Genomic DNA, 16,312 nt, shown 5'->3' on the forward strand with positions numbered 1-16,312 from the left:
ATCTTCAAATCATTAATTTAAGGTATTCCACCTTTGGACCAACTTCTTTTTCCCTCTAGCAAGGTAATAAAAACAAAAACAAAAATAGCAGTAATTGCCTACACTTATATAGTTTAAGTGCTTTTTTTTTTTCCAATTCTGGGCATTAATCTTGTTAGTCTGTGCTCTGTCACTTGAACCGCACCCCCAGTCCTTTTGCTTTTAGCTGTTTTTTCAGATAGGGTCTCTACTGACTTTGTCCCTGCTGACCTCAAACTGGGATCGTCCTGCCTCTGCCTCCCAAATAGCTGGGATTACAGATGTATGCCATCATGGTCAGCCTTAGTCTAAGTGCTTTTTAACAAATTTTAACTCAGTTATTCATTAGAGTAACTTTATTGAGAAGGTAAGTATTATCACCGTTATTTTACAGATAAAGAAACTGAGCCATAGAGAGGTTAAATGATATGTCCAATGTCATATAGCTCATAGCCGGCAGAACCAGAATTTGAACTCAGAAAGGTTCCAAAGTCCACTTTATTATCTGTTGTGTTAAGGATGACAAATCTGAAGTTATGGAGAAAGTCATTGTCACCTAGGATTTTTTTTTTCCAAAATATTCACGCCCACTGTCAAATTTCAAATGTTTGAAAGAGCATGTCAAATTATTTTGGATATTTGCTTCATATTGAGATCCATGAATTAGACCATTTCAATAATCTCTTAATTTGGTGTTCTGGCCAAGTAAAACCGATTGCTGTCCTGCCAACCTTGATCAGGAATGCGTTATATAAATGGGACAGGGCTCAGCATCAGAATGGAGGCACCATAAACTGCACATTTGAATGAAAAAAGCACCAGTACTAATAGCTTGAAAGGGCTGGGGCAAGCAGGGAGGACAGATTTCTTTATATGCAGTGCTCCTGTCCATGTGGGAAGACCAGCTGCTTAGCAGGGGATAGCTCAAGTGAGCAGTTTGCTCTGCATTCCTGTGATGGTTTATACCGAAAGAAAAAAGCAGAATGAGAGGAGGGCAAAGAAGGTATTCTTGGCGTTGGTCCAGGGGAAAGGCAGACTGACTGAAACAGTTCTGTGCCCTTGGCCAGGAAACAGCAATCTACATAAACAGGAAGTAAAGAAGGTTGGGGGAGAGGGCAGTGGTTAGTTGGTGAGAAAGGAGAGCTGACACCAGATGGATGTAAGTGGTTACATGCAAAAGAGATTCTGATACAGGCCCAGGGCTTTGCATATTATTGCCTGAACTCTGTCCTGGAGACCTTGCTTTAGCAGGGTGTCTGTGTAGCACGTGTTCGCTCCTGTTCTCAAATGGATCAATCCTTGAGCTCTTGCCGTTTGCCACTTGTCTGCTAGGTACTTTTATTCTATTTTATCTTATTTAATAATTTCAACATTTTGTGAGGGTGGGATTAGGCAGGAAAAAAAAAAACTGACTCAGGAATTAAGTTACCTTGCCCAAATTCATTTACATTATACTACTATATAGCACTTTGGAAAATTGATTTTTGGAAAATTGACGTTAAGCACGACCTATTGAAAGATGATGCATTAAAATAAAAAAGAGGAAGGGGCTCAAGGAGAAGGGGAGGGAGATTAGGAGAATAATAGGGATAATTGATATGATCAAAGTATATTACATACATGTATGAAAATATCACAATGAAACTCACTGTTCTGTGGAATTAAAATGCACCAATAAAAAAATGAAAAAATATATATTAGCTTTCTAGGGATGTCACAGCAAATTATCATAAACCTTGTGGTTTAAAACAACAGAAATTTGTTCTCACTATTCTGTAGACCTGAAGTCTGAAAGCAAGGTATTAGCAGGGCTATGTTTCTTCTGAGGGCTCTAGCAGAGAATATTTCCTTGCCTTGCTTGGCTTATGGTGACTCCAGGCATTCTTTGGCTTATGGCTACATAACTCCAGTCTCTGCTTTCATCTTTGTCCTTATCTTCTCCTCTTCTCTCTCTTATAATGATGCTTGTCATTGGACTTAAGGCCCACTTGAATGATCTCATCTCAAGATCCTTAACTTAATTACACCTGCAAAGATCTGTTGTCTAAATAAGGTAACATTTTCAGAGGCTAGGTTTTAGGATGTGTACATATCTTTTTTGGAGCCAACATTCAACAAACAAGGGGTATCATTAAAATACAAATGCAGATTTTATTGTATTTTAAAACAAAAATGGAATTTGAAGACTATTATCTTGATTACAATTCTCATTTCTAGATCTCTATTCTTTAAGAGAATAAACTTTTCCAAAATGCTAGTCCAGCCTCTCTACCTCTGACTACCCCTCCTAAACCTTAGGCTTATCAAAATTCCAGAGCAAGAGGGGAGTGTGACACAAAGGCATGTGGGTTTTGAAGATGCCCTTCAAGTGGAAATGGTATATCCCTGCTATAATACATGTACTCACACATGGTTGAGAATTGCTTCTTGGAGGGAATGTTATAAGCATGGCTGATGGATAAGGCCAATGGTATTCTGCATTTAGGAAAAAGACAGAGGAATCTGCCATTAGTGATCATGGAGGCTAAAAGTTGCATTGATCTGAAGAAACTCCAGAGAGCAGGGCTAAAAAGAAGGGTCTGATTACTACAAGGGAGTGACATTGTTGTGCGTGTGATCTGTCTGAAACACAAATGTAATCATGCCTGATATTTTTCCCTGGTTCCCTATGAATGCTTCATGATTGCCAGATTCCTTAAGAACTTTGCAAGCTGGCCTCTACCCATTCTTCTAGATCAGTTTTTTAAAAAAATGACTCTCAAAGACTATCTGGGGTTGGAGGTGTGGCTTAAGTGGCAGAGTACCTGCCCAGCAAATGTGAAGCCCTGAACTCAAACACTGGTACTTCTACCGGCCTCCTCATAAAAAACAACAACAACAAAAAAATCCGACCAACAAACAAAAACCATTGTCTGCTTCTGTCATATGAAAATTCTTGGTATTTTTCAAATAAATCATGTTCTTTATTGTTTTTCTAGCCTTTAGCCTTGATCATGTTGTCCCATATGCTGGAATGTTCTCTCCTCTGCCTGAGAACCCTATTGACACATGAAGACCACTTTTCCTGCCCCCCATCTGTGATTCTTCATAATAAATGTTTGCCAAAAAAATATGAAAGGATTAGGTCCTCATGGCTTTATGTCTGAAATGCTTGGTTTGGTGAAAGTAGGATCCAGGCTTTGAAATTTTGTAAAGCTGTCAGGCCAGAATCACAGGCAGGAAGAGAACAGACAGTCCTGGAAGACAGTCTGGCAGAGGTACAAGAAGAAGGAACTATAGGAAACTGAGTGAGGTCATCCAGTTTAGAGACATAATGTATACGGCTTGAGGCAGGTTAGAGGCCCTTAACACATTCTCCTACCTTCAGCATGAAAATTACTGAAATGGAATCTTGGAGTTCTCCATCAGTATCACTGACAACATGTCAGAAAGGGTGGAGATGACAGATGAGTTACAACTCGAAAGTATCGCACTAAGAAGTGATATAGTTATAGGAAAGATGACCAAGGGGAACTTGTGTAAGAGTTGAGAGAAGAGGGATTTGATGTTGAACCCTGTTGGCTAGCAAAGAGTCTTACATTCTTGGTATCTACTACTCCTAGCCAATTCTGAAGGAAGTGCCAGTCCATGGCATTTGTTCTAAGGGCAACTGATCCACAAGCTGCTGACAGCTAAGGAGGTCTTGGCATAAGAGCTGTCCCAAAATGACATTGTAGCCTCTGAATTTGTTGGTGTAAGTAGTACAGTGTGACAGGAATCTAAGATCAAAAACCAGAGTGCATACCAATCAGACCAGTTACTGAACATCTGTGTGCTTTTTGATGAACATAATTATAGTTCATACTTCATAAGGTTGTTTTCCTTTTGAATTCAAGGCCTCTACTGGGGTTTTGAATTCAGGGCCTCACACTTGCTAGGCAGGAGATCTACCACTTGAGCCACTCCCACAACCCTTTTTGCTTTAGTTATTTTTCAGGTAGGGCCTTGCATTTTTGTCCTGGTCAGCTTCTAGCACTATTCTACTTATACCTCCTGCATAACTGGGATTTCAGTGTGAACCCCCATGCCCAGCCTTTTGTTGAGGCAGGGGTCTTACAAACTTTTTGCTGGGGCTAGCCTTGAACCTTGATCTTCTCCATCTCTACCTCCTGAGTACCTGGGATTACAAGTGTAGCCATGTGCCTGACTTCTTAAGATTGCTTTTAAGATACAATGAATAAAGTCTTAATAAGAGTGATGAATAACTACTGTCTATTATTATAACTATTGAGACAAATATACTTAAGAACCACCTTCTAAATGGAAATAATAATAGTTTTCTCTTTCTGTAGCTTAATGGCACCTATATTAGTCAAAACTTTCAGTTGCAAGTGACAGAAACCCAACTCAAACATCTTAAGCAAAAATGAAGGCTTTATTGCCTTATCTATCTGAAAAACTCAGCATTATCTATATTGGCTTTGGAACAGCTGGTTTTAGGAGGGCAAAGTGACTCCATCAGGTCTTGGCTTCTTTTTATATCCCAGCTTTGCTTTCTTCTATGCTAATTTTATTCTCAGTCAGGCTCCTCTTATAGGATCAAGATAGCTGCTAGAAGTGCTAGACTTGCATTCCCACAACTTAGTGTCTTCTAAACCTGGTAGAAGATCCAGCAAAAATCTGGCCCTGATTCTCACTAGCTCAAATCGGACCATATACTTATTGCTTAAACCAATTACTGTCTCCTTGATTGGCTAGGCTTAGATCCTGTGCCTACCATTGAGTGAGTAGAAAGTCTTTTCTCAAAGGCAAATTGAGGTATAGTTACCAGAAAGGCAATGGAGGCAGGGAGGGTTTTGTGGAACTTGGAATTTTATAATTTTGGGTCCCTCTTTAATAAAAATAATTTAAAAATAGGTATCAAATGAGTTTTATTTAGAATGAGAAAATAATTAAGACAAATTGTTTGAATCTTGGTGATTTAGATGATTTTCTTTTAAGATTTCTTTAGGTAATTTATAAGAGATGCTAATACATGAATGCTTGTTAATTGTGATCTGGTTTCCTTTCTCCACCTGGGGAGTCATGCAAGTGAAGAGCTCTGAAGCTTAAGCTTTGTTAGTTTCACAATAAATCCTCTTTTGGATACAGAGTAAGCAAAACAGCAGATGTCCGTTTCTTAATAGTAGATTCCTTGTTTTAAAGAATGGAGATCTGGACGTATATCCAAGTAACTCTGCTCAGGCCACCACATCTGGGGAGTTTGGGTCTTGGCAGTACAAATGATCATCATTTGTACTTTGTGGCACTGGCCAAACCCAGCTGGATTTTTGCTACACTGATTTTAACAACTCTGCACTCACATAATTCAGTACTTTAAAAGGCCATGTTTTATTTGGCACTGGTGCTTTCAACAAACTTACAGGGACTGTTGGCCCCAGGAGCCAAAAGCTGAACCTGTCCTGCCACAGCCACTGGCTGTGTCCTAATTTCCTCTTCCTTTTTCTCCTCCGCCTTTTCCTCCATCTCTTACTTCTCTTCTTCCTCATGTTTTCCTTCCCCTTTTCTTCTTCCTTCTTTTCTTCCTCCTTGATTGTTTTGACAGATCATTGAGTTCAGACAGTACATCACACATGAGGCCTAAATTATGAGCAAATTCCATTGACGTCAGGCCATTTGTACATTCAGTGATTTTGGCTCAATTTTTGGCATCTTTCTAAGCTGTGTCCATTTGAGATGCAGACAAGTGCCTTCAGGGCAACAGAGGCATTCCAGATGGTGGTGTTCAGATAGACTCCCCAACACACTGCCTCCCATCTGAGCCAGCACTCAGAATGCCATAGGCCATTGTCGGCACATCCCCACAGCTGCTGTTGACTCTTGGAAGGAGCGCAGCAAACATTCTGTGACTTATCAGGGGAACCCTGCAGATGATTAACTTTGAGTCCATTATAGGCTGTATTTCCACCCAAGTGGACTGCGGGCTTGGGGTGAAATCACAGTAGGACAGAAGGCAGACAGTAGAACACCAGGAGTTTGGCAGTAAATGTTCTCCCCAGCAAAAAAGACATGACAGTAGGAGAGAAAAAGATTAAGGATAAACAAACATGGGTTTAGGTTCCTGCTATTTCACTTACTACTGCATGAACTTGACAGATTGTGGTAGGTAGCTGGCAGAGCATTCTTTCCCACACTCTTACTTTCTTAGTCTTCTTTGGGGCACTTCTTCCCTACTCCTTTCTGCTCTTCAGTGACAGTACCTAGCAGGGTCAGTTACAGTGTCTCAACACTGGATATAGTGACTAAAGTGCAGGGTTTATGTTAGCCTGTTATAGTCCTTCCTTGAAAGTTTTCAAAATTTCCATATTGGATCGAAGCTAGGTAAGTGCTAATATACTTTACCAACTGCAAAATAAGGGAGAAAGGAAAATACCTGTTGTGTTAGCTGGGAGAAATGGAGCCGTCCAAAGTAAAAAAGCTATGCCTCCGCTTCTCTGAATCACTGCCCAACTACCGAGATTTATGGAAGCAACGTGGGATTATATATATGTGAATTTTCCTGGCAGCTGAAAATTATCCTTTCAAGGGTAAAAGGACCACTTTTTTTTTAAACCATGGTATTTGCAAACTTTTCTAAAATATTTCACATACTTCCCTTACTTCTAACATGGAGAATACCACATTTAACCTCTTCTCAATGGCTCAGGGTCTTCCAAGGAAGCATCAGTTAATACACTGTGTGATAAAATGGTTTGGGACTTCTTTTTAAAAGATTGTTCTGCTCTGCCCTTTCTAGCTCCTGCCTGTTTACCCAAGCACCACAGAGTAAACTCCCAAAAAGAATGAGCCTGAGGGACTCTGGCCTCATTCATGGCCAAACCCTCAATTCTCTTCCCATCTTGTACCCTCTTCCTGTCGTGTTCTTGCAGTCCCCTGGTTCCTGCACTTCTGCTTGCTTCTTGCTTTGAATCCAGTAGTTTCCCCTTAGATCTCACCTGTGATACAGCTTCTCTGGGAATGACCTTTGATCTTCTTCCTCATATGCCATTCTGCCTTTGCCCTTGGGCCCTGTTTTGCCTCCAGCTGGCAATTGTATTGAGTCAAGCTGGGGTCCCATGACAAGGGATCAGACGCTTGTGTTTCTGTCCCCTACTCTTCTTCATTTACCACAGGGACAGACCTTATGCGCCACAGAAACCCCCAGGGTAAGATTTAAAATAGCTGGGGATAAGGGAAGGGTTATAGAAGATTATAGTAGTCCTACTTAAGAGGGCATATTGTATTGTAATTTAGGCAGTAAGGAAATCAGTTCTCTTGGGAACATCAATCACATTTTTCATTGATTAATTGAGTTACAAATGCATCTCTGGAACTGTCAAACCTCCAAGCCCTACAGCTAAGCTGATTGCTGGCCCCTATTTTCCCCAGGCCTCACTTTCTCTTGTTCTTTCTCTGCTGACCTGCAAACTCAAGGCTGCTGGAGGCTATAACGTTCTCTTTCTGTTTCAACAGGCCTATCTCTTCATCACCATAAAAGTGATGTAAAGATATTAAAACATGAAAATATTTCTATATACATATTGAAAGTAGATCTTACACTTCTCAAGGGTTAAGGGAGAGCTAACATACCAAAAGTGTCATTCTGAATGGATGGATGCCCTAGTTTAAAACTATAGTAAACATTGCAAAGGATGAATCGTGCCAAATTAAAAGATTAAATTAAGTATAAACATTTCAGCCCCATTTTAAGAACTTTAGAGAAGTCTGATGTTCTCAATGACTCACTGAGTAGCTTCTGCTCTCTTCTTTTACATGGAGCCCATCTACCCATCCTGAAAGCATACAGAATCCCATCTCTGATATGCACACACAAACTTGTCCCTTCTTCCCACTCCTCCTATGTACCCCTTACCCTGTTTTGCTTTCCCTGGCTCTGTGATCTCATGGTGTACTTTAGTGCAATGGTTTTCAACACTAGTTGCACATTGGAATCAATCCAACGAACTTAAAAAAAATCCGATGTACTAAGCCAGGCATGATAATCCAAGCACTTGGGAGGCTGAGACAGAAGGATCATGAGTTTGAGGAAAGCCCGGAGTTACAAAGCCAATTCAAGGCCAGCTTGGGCTACATAGCAAGACCCTGACTTAGGAAAGAAAATATGATGTCCAGACACAAACACAACCAGTTAAATCAGAATCTCTGGGGCTGGGGCCTAAGCATAGAATTCTGCCCCAATATTTCAATATTTCTTGTATGTTACAAGAGAGGTAAAAAAAATTTACAGGACATCTGTATACCCACTCTCTAGATTCTATCATTAGCATTTTATTATATATCTCTATCCATCTAGTGACATTTTATTACTATCTACCTGTCATCTATCATCTATCTATGTATCTATCTATCTCCTTCTAACTAATCACTAACCTATCTTATTTTTTGGTATATTTAAAAGTAAATTGATCATGAGTGTGTGTGTGTGTGTGTGTGTGTGTGTGTGTGTGTGTGAGGGAATAAAAAGTTTTTGTTTATTACAGAGTTTTTGTCTGGAGTGATGAAAAATGTTCAGATGAGTGATGACCGCACAACATTGTGAATATAATTAATACCACTGATTTGTACTTAAAATGATTAAAATGGCAAATTTCTCATATATATACATATACATATGTATAAAGTTGTGAAATACATATATATACAATATGTACATACATACATATGTATTTCACAATTTTTTTCTGTAAAGTAAATGAAGATAATGATGTGTTACTTGTTATTCCCTGAGACTGGAGTATCTTTGTGGGTGATTTCATTATTCTTTTGCTGTATATTGCAGCTATTCCATTTTATCTACTGAGTAAAAAAACTTCTAAGATGAATGGATAGTATTCTTTGCCCACAGGAAAATACTTAGGTGGTTCCTGTCAGGAACACCTTCTCACTTTTCTTCACCTGAAGAAGGTCTTCCTTTCTGTCGGAATTGGTGTAACTTTCTGAAGTCTCTCTTGCTACTACAACTTCCATCAATCTTCCCTTCCTTTAAATTTACTTAACATATTTGCTATTTATCTTTAGCCCCAAATTAAATACCATTTCACTTCCTAGTCTCTTTCACTTCAGGAGAGGGGGTGGGTGCTGGTGTGTGTCTCAGACCCATTCCCATGTTCTCCCATTCTCCTCTACCACTGCCTCTCATGGGTTCTCTTGTGCTTTGGCCTCTGATCAGGGAAAGCAGTAAGAAGCACCTTAAGAAGCCTGGCAGCAGGGGAAAGGAGAAGCCAGGGTATTTCTTACTCTCTCTTTTCCTGCTTCCTGTGGAATCTGGCAGTCTCCCACGGGGAAGCCTCTCCCTTCCTGGTCCCAGTTCTACTTGGGCAGTCCCACCAACTATAGCAGTTCTTGCTCCCTCTACCCAACAGCCCAGGTTTTGGAACCGTGGCAATACTTTCTTTTCCTAGTATCCCCATGCAACAAGGGACTGACCTCCTGATTTTGCTAATCTGTGGATTGCTTTTCCATTCTTTTTTTTGGTGGCACTGGGGTTTAAATCAGGGCCTCATGTTTGCTAAGCTTGCTAAGCAGGTGCTCTACAACTTGAGCCACTTTGCCAGTCCTGCTTTACCATTCTTTATTTCACTTCTTTGCTCTTCCATTCATCTGTTAAAAAAATCCCTTCCTCTGAGAGACTGTTTCTTTTTCTGGCTAGATCCTGGTTGATACCATAAATAATGGGAAAAGCACACATTTGGAAGCTAGAGGGACCTAAGTTTGGGCCCTGTTACCTACTCTATGAACTTGGGCAAATTATTTAAACTCATTCTATAAACTGGGGGTTATAATACTTCACTAGGTTGCTACAAGTGTTAAATAGCTGCTATATAGATAATGCTTGTACCATAGTTAGGGACCAAACAAATTGAAGCTACCATTCCTGATACTATGCTTGATATTAGCCAAAAGGCTGAGAAGCAATGCTACTATTACTGATGACAACATGACAATATACATATATTTTTCAGACAAGGTATTGCTATGTAGCCCAAGCTGGCCTTGAATTTCCAATCCCCCTGACTCAACCTCCCAAGTGTTGGGGTTACAGTGCCCCACTGTAAGTTCTGGGGTTACTTAGTGCATTAGGCCTGGCTAACATGACCATTTTCTTTGTGTCCCAATTCTTTACTGCATTACTGCTTTTAGCAAATCACTACCTCTTAAATTTAATCACCAACTTACTGAGCTCCTCCTTGTGCTAGCAATTGGGCCAACAAATGTTCTAGAAAGCATGATAGAAATCTAGCCCTTGGCTTCAGTGTGTTTACAATCTAATAGGAGTGAAAAAAGTGACAACTAAATGTTCAGAAAGACATTCTGACAAACATTGAACTGGGGCACAAATGACACTAATGAGCTCCTGATGAAGTGACTGTCTAGGAATATCAAGCACATCAGAGAGGAGTGGGCATTCTGCTGACTTTGAGTGAACAGAAAATTTCTAACAAAGAATGTGGGAAAGGAGAATTCAGGCTGAGGGAATGGCATGAGGTAGGTGGGAGAGCTATATTTATGTATGTACACCCAGAACATGATTTTGGTGCCTCTGACAGGACAACGTGGCTGAAGTTATAAGAGGAAGACTTTGAAATCTTTGCCAGTTACTGTGCATGGACTTCACTTCACTGTAAGAATAAATAAAAAAAAATCAATAGAAAATTTGAGGATAGAAGTGATTTGATCAACTGTAATTTAAATAAAATAGTCTGAAGATCCATTAGCAAGTTCCTGCTATAGTCAGTCCTCCCATGACATAATTCACTATGGATTGGCTGATATGGAGAGTGAACAAGAGAATTAGTTAAAATTGGCTCCAAGACGACGCTTTTCAATGTGTTCAGCAGAGTAGTCTCTCATAAATAACAATAGCAGTTATGGATAATTATTTTTCAGTGCACTTAAAAATATACATTCCTTATCTTGGCCTATAATCAATTATAAGCCTCTACATGATCCAACCTCAATGATTTCTGGACCTCATCTCTACTGATCCACTTGCCCAGTGTGCTTCAGCTTTATCAGCCACTTTTCTGTTGCTGGAATAGACCAGCCTCTGTGCCTTTGTAGTTGTTGTTACAACTGCCTGGAAGAATTTACTCCAGACTTTTGCTTATCCTTACATAATTTGGCATCTTGTTTCTTACCACAGTTTTACTTGCTCTCCTTTGGACATACATGTTAGCCTCCTTGCTCTTCCTCACATGCATCAAGCATGTCCTTCCCCATGACCTTGCACTTGCTGCTTCTTTCTGCCTATAATTCTTCCCCAGATTTCTGTATGGCTCACTTCCTCACCTCTTTCAAATATTTCTTTGTTTATGTATCACCCTTTTAGTGAGGGAATCCCTGTAGCCTTGTTCAAAAATTTAAAATTGAAATGAAAAATTCCTTCTCCACAGAAAAATTCCTTTCTCTATGGAGAATTTTTTTCTCCATAGCACTTATCTGCTTGCCACACTATGTATTTTCCTATACTAGAATGTGAGTTCCATTATGGCAGATATACTGGCAGAATTTTGTTTATTGCTCTATTACTGGTGTCTAAAACAGTATCTGGTACATACTAAGTGTTAATATAAACATTTGTTGGATAAATGAATGAATGAATGAATGAATAGATATATGACTCTAGTCTCCTCATATCTCAGGTCTCAGATTAAAAAAAAAATGCATTCCTTAGAAATGCCTTTCTGGATTCTTTCCTCTAAAACAGCTACTAACAACATAGTTATGCTTTGTAACATCATTATGTTATATTTTTCTTATAGTATTTATCATATCTGAAATTATTCTATTCATTGACTTATCATCTGGCCCCTCCCTCCTCCATGAACAGATGGAGACTCCATGAGAACTGAGACACTGACATCTAGTATATAACTAGTAAATATTTGTTGAATGAGTGAATGTACAAAGCACCATGCTGAAAGCTTTCAAATGGATTATCTTACCCACTTCTTAGGCTTCCTTTTTTTCAAATGAGAAAACAGAAGTATACACATCTGGAAAGTGGTAAAATCCAGATTTGAATACAGGCAGTTTGATTTTAAAACTCATTCTGAGTCAGTTTACTTAGCTATAGAACTTCTTAGAGTCTTCTGAATCTATAAACTACAAGAAAAGGAAAGCATATGCAATATTCCCTAAACTTACTTGACCATAGAATACTCTGTTTTTATGGACTATTCCTAGAGTTTTATGGATATACTTTTGGAAATACTGCCATAACATTTCTGGCCCATTTGACTGGAAGTTGGTAGAGCTTTATTTACAGTCTAAGAATATAAAGCCATTGTAATCCCATGTGGCCTAACATGCCTAAGAGACATGCTCAGTGGAAAAGCAAAGATAGCCCAGGGTTACTGTTCAAAAAGCAATTGGGGAGAAGTATGTGAGTGTGTCTGTGTCTGTGGGGGAGGGGGAGCAGAAGGAGGAGGAGAGGGAGAAAGTGTCGCAGTAATGGAAAGCCCCCAAGATTACTCTTTTTTTTTTTTTTAAACAATATCTGCGACTGTTTAGTATGTGGTCCTGAGTAAGGCAGCAGAAAGTTAATTTTCCTGTAGCACAGAGGAGCCCACAAATCCCCAGTGGATGAGTAGACATTGGCGTTGTTTACTTAACATCCATTTTCTCTCTTCCTCTTCTATAAAACCCCATGGCTCCCCTTATAATTCATTATTCCCTCAGTCATGTAGTTCCTTACACAAATCACCCTCTTCACACTGAATAGTATAGAAATGGACAGGTTGACTTATGCAGTTCTGGTCAGTGGAAACTTCTGGGAGTAGTTTGCTTATTCATGAAAAAGAGACACTAGGAAGAGATGTTGATGTATTTGCATGTGATGCCTAGCACTGGACAAAGCTAACATTGATAATGAGAATGACAGGGCAGAAAAATGAAAAGAACCTGGATCCATAGTGACATTACTTAGTCAGCTCACATGCTGACTGAGACTTCTTCTTATATGAGATAATAAATGTTTATTGTTAAAGCTATTTTCTTAGGTTTTCTGTTACTTGTGGCCAAAGAATCTCACCTGATACGGGTAATAAATAGAACCCCTCACATCCCCTCCATGTGTTCACACAGCCAGTGTGAACATGAGAAGGGGAAGCACAGCAGAGAGGAAGTCAAAATAATGAGATCTACATCTTTTTGGTAAAATATACTGATGAGCTTGAGAAGTTGGCCACACAGGGAAAGGCAGTGATGGCTTCTGCTTTACATTTCAAACATGTTTAGCCAAACATAGGTAAGTACCAAAGCAAAAAATAATTTCATACTTTTTTTTTTTAATTTTTACTTTTGGCAGTACTGGGGCTTGAACTCAGGACCTCATGCTTACTATGCAAATGCCTCTACCACTTGAGCCACTCCACCAGCCCAATTTCATACTTCTTTAACCCAATATCCAGTAAATCTTTGTTCAAAATTATTTAGCAGAAATGAGAATATTTGAGTTTTGTAATTGGAATAATATATTTCTTTCTTTGTGTTTGAAATAAGAGATTGAGCACATATGTTGACTATAATATAACATTTTGACCTACTTGCAATTGTTTAGACTAATGTTAGACTCTAGTTGTCATTCACATTGGTTAAGGTTAAAGCTAACATAAATGGATATAGTTATTATGGGTTCCAAAATTTATAAAATTTATTTATTTTTGACTTTCCTTCCCATTTTTGTGTAGTTCCAAAATTTATAAAATTTTATTTTTTATTTTCCTTCCCATTTTTGTGTAGTTCGTATTCTCTTTTTAGTTTTCTTATGAGTTTATTATTTTTTTAAAATAAAAAACAGGAATATACAGTGAAGGTGTGAATTCAACTACAGTATATTGTAAGAACTTTTATAAATGTCATGATGTACCCCCAGAAAAAAATAGTATGATAATAAAAAAAACAGATACCTTAGAGTAGACTTCAAATAGGGAAATAAATCACTCATTTCCAGTGAATAGTGTGATGTTTCAGAACTTCAGCTCTGACTCCCTATTTCAGGTGACTGTCAGTTGGCTGTCTTAGGATGAAGGGGCTAGGCTTCGGTTATACATACAACTTGCACAAGGTTTTGCAACACAAATGGGTCAGGGCCAGCTTGAAGGTGCTGCCTAAAATTGGCGGGAGTGGAACCTGTGTTGAAAACAAACATGAGGAAAGTAGCTGTCAGATCAGTGGTGTAATACTAGAGTAAAGATCCCCAAACTACAATAGCTGAAGATTTTAGGGATTCTTTCTTTTCTTAAACTGGGTTTTAATCTCCTGAATACCTGAGTACTAGGATGTCTTTAACACCAGAGTACTTACAAAATTCCCATCTGAAACCTGCAAAGACTGTTGTTCTTCCACCTCATAACACAAGGCTGGCTGCCTGCATTCTTGCCTGGGAGTATCTAGATATGGCCTTAAACTCTTTTAGACTAGTCTCTTGGGTTGTTGGCAATTCTAGGGGAATGGAAACTAGTTAATTCTCTCTACATGCTCCCATGGAAAAACTCAGCTTGCCATGGATTTCACAATTTGATTCCAACTGATTTTTAGATGCTTTAAGAAGCAAAAGTGAGCACCCTTACCCTCTACCCCATGAACTTACTAAGGTAGCTTGTTTAAGGCTATATATCTGGTAAATGGAAGAGTGAGAATTAAATCTAAGTGTCTAAGTCCCAAACACCTGCACATAATCTTTATGCTAAATGGGACTTCTGACAAGTTCATGACAAATAACTTCACACATGAGAAAATCCTGTGACGGGCTTACTGACAGGAAAAGATGAAACTGAGGTCCATGCTTCATACACAGCATAGCATGCATAGCTAAGTGGATCCTTGCTCAGGCTCAATGGGACCACCTATGAGGGCACACAGATTATTTAGATCCCACCACATTAGTGGAGGAAAATCCAGCCAGATGAAAGAACCTACGAACTGCTCAACTTAGATTGGAGAAGAGATCTCATTTCCTGTGATAAAGATGGTTTCCTAGAACTGGGCACTTGGGCAAAACTGTCTTTGGTAATAGACAGGGTGGCTATTGCCAAAATTTGGGCTGCAGCAAGGAAAGTTGTTCTATTCAGCACCACTGCTCTGGGGCATTTGAGAGAAAAGAGCAGACTTTGCTTCATATTCTCTTCTTGACCTGGTACATTAATTGGGCAGAATGCTCTGGCCTTCCAGCTTTCTTTAGACTTTCAAAGGTATGAAAGAATGATAGCTTTAGAAACTTCACTCTCTCAGATATCTATATCTGTAGATATAGATGTTAGAGATATAGAGATATATTTATATATAATTTTGTAATTTCATGATCTACAAAATGCATGAAAATTTGACCCCTTTTTGTCATGCTCCTAATTTTGGGATAAACATATTTGGAAAGGTACTAAAAATGGCTGTTGGTGATGAAATGCATGAGCTAGTGATTAAATTTAATTAAATAAGCATGAATGGGCAGGGCAAGAAGTTGGAGCTATTGGTCTAAAGTGTAGAACTTGGCCTTCATTGAGTGATAGTTGGATTTTTACTGAAGGATGAGACAAAGATTGTGAGTGTTTCTCATGGAGTAAGTATGGGCTTTGCAGAACAAAACCAGTCTAGAGTTACTTGAAATTTTACCTGAGTTCTGCTCAGAATGGTAAAGTGGCCCTAACAGAAGAGTAGTTCATCTGATTTCTACTGCTGTGGGAGAAGACTATAAGTGATCAGCTGAATGCAAATGTAGTAGCACAGGTAGTTCAATCTGGGGGCCTTTATGAGAGCACCACAAGAAGAAAAATCATCTTTTAACATCAGCCAGAAAGAGTTGGCTTTAGACATTTGCCACAGCTAGAGGAAAGTAGATTGTTGTAGTGCCAGTCAGGTAAGACATTTCCTTTCCTGTCTTATTCCTCTTCCAATTTTAACGCTGGAGGACCAAGAGATATCCTAAAGGATAAGTAAGGAAAGAGGAGTAGAAGTGCCAACTAGGGAAATCAGAGGTACAGCTGACTAAGTAGCCCTCTTTCACTGCAAGCACTTTGTCAAGGAGAAAAACTTTAAATGGAATTGTGAATTTTGATTCTTACACTTAAATTACTGAATATTTTGATTAGTAGATAGGATAATTCATATGATTATATGTAATCATAACACACTTATTGGAGCGATCTGCTCTGGATTTCTCTCAAAGGGAGGACTAGCTCCTCAGAATGGGCAGTGCGGATGGAAGGAAAAGCTGGTTTTGATTACACCTCTTGAGTTCTCAGACTCATAGTGTTTT

The 16,312-nt window shown here is 39.1% G+C and overlaps 2 long non-coding RNA genes across 2 annotated transcripts in view; one reads left to right on the forward strand and one right to left on the reverse strand.

Annotated features, from left to right (window-relative positions):
• Positions 1–1,255: 1,255 nt before the first annotated feature.
• LOC141410944 (uncharacterized) overlaps positions 1,256–16,312 on the forward strand; it is a 35,074-nt gene continuing 20,017 nt past the window's right edge. The window contains exon 1 of the long non-coding RNA XR_012435753.1: positions 1,256–1,350. This is a non-coding gene — a long non-coding RNA (uncharacterized lncRNA). The remainder of the gene's footprint in view (positions 1,351–16,312) is intronic.
• Positions 13,763–16,312, reverse strand: part of LOC141410945 (uncharacterized) — a 33,637-nt gene continuing 31,087 nt past the window's right edge. The window contains exon 3 of the long non-coding RNA XR_012435755.1: positions 13,763–14,190. This is a non-coding gene — a long non-coding RNA (uncharacterized lncRNA). The remainder of the gene's footprint in view (positions 14,191–16,312) is intronic.

This window comes from Castor canadensis, chromosome 1, assembly GCF_047511655.1.
Source record: "Castor canadensis chromosome 1, mCasCan1.hap1v2, whole genome shotgun sequence".
Lineage (NCBI taxonomy): Eukaryota > Metazoa > Chordata > Mammalia > Rodentia > Castoridae > Castor > Castor canadensis.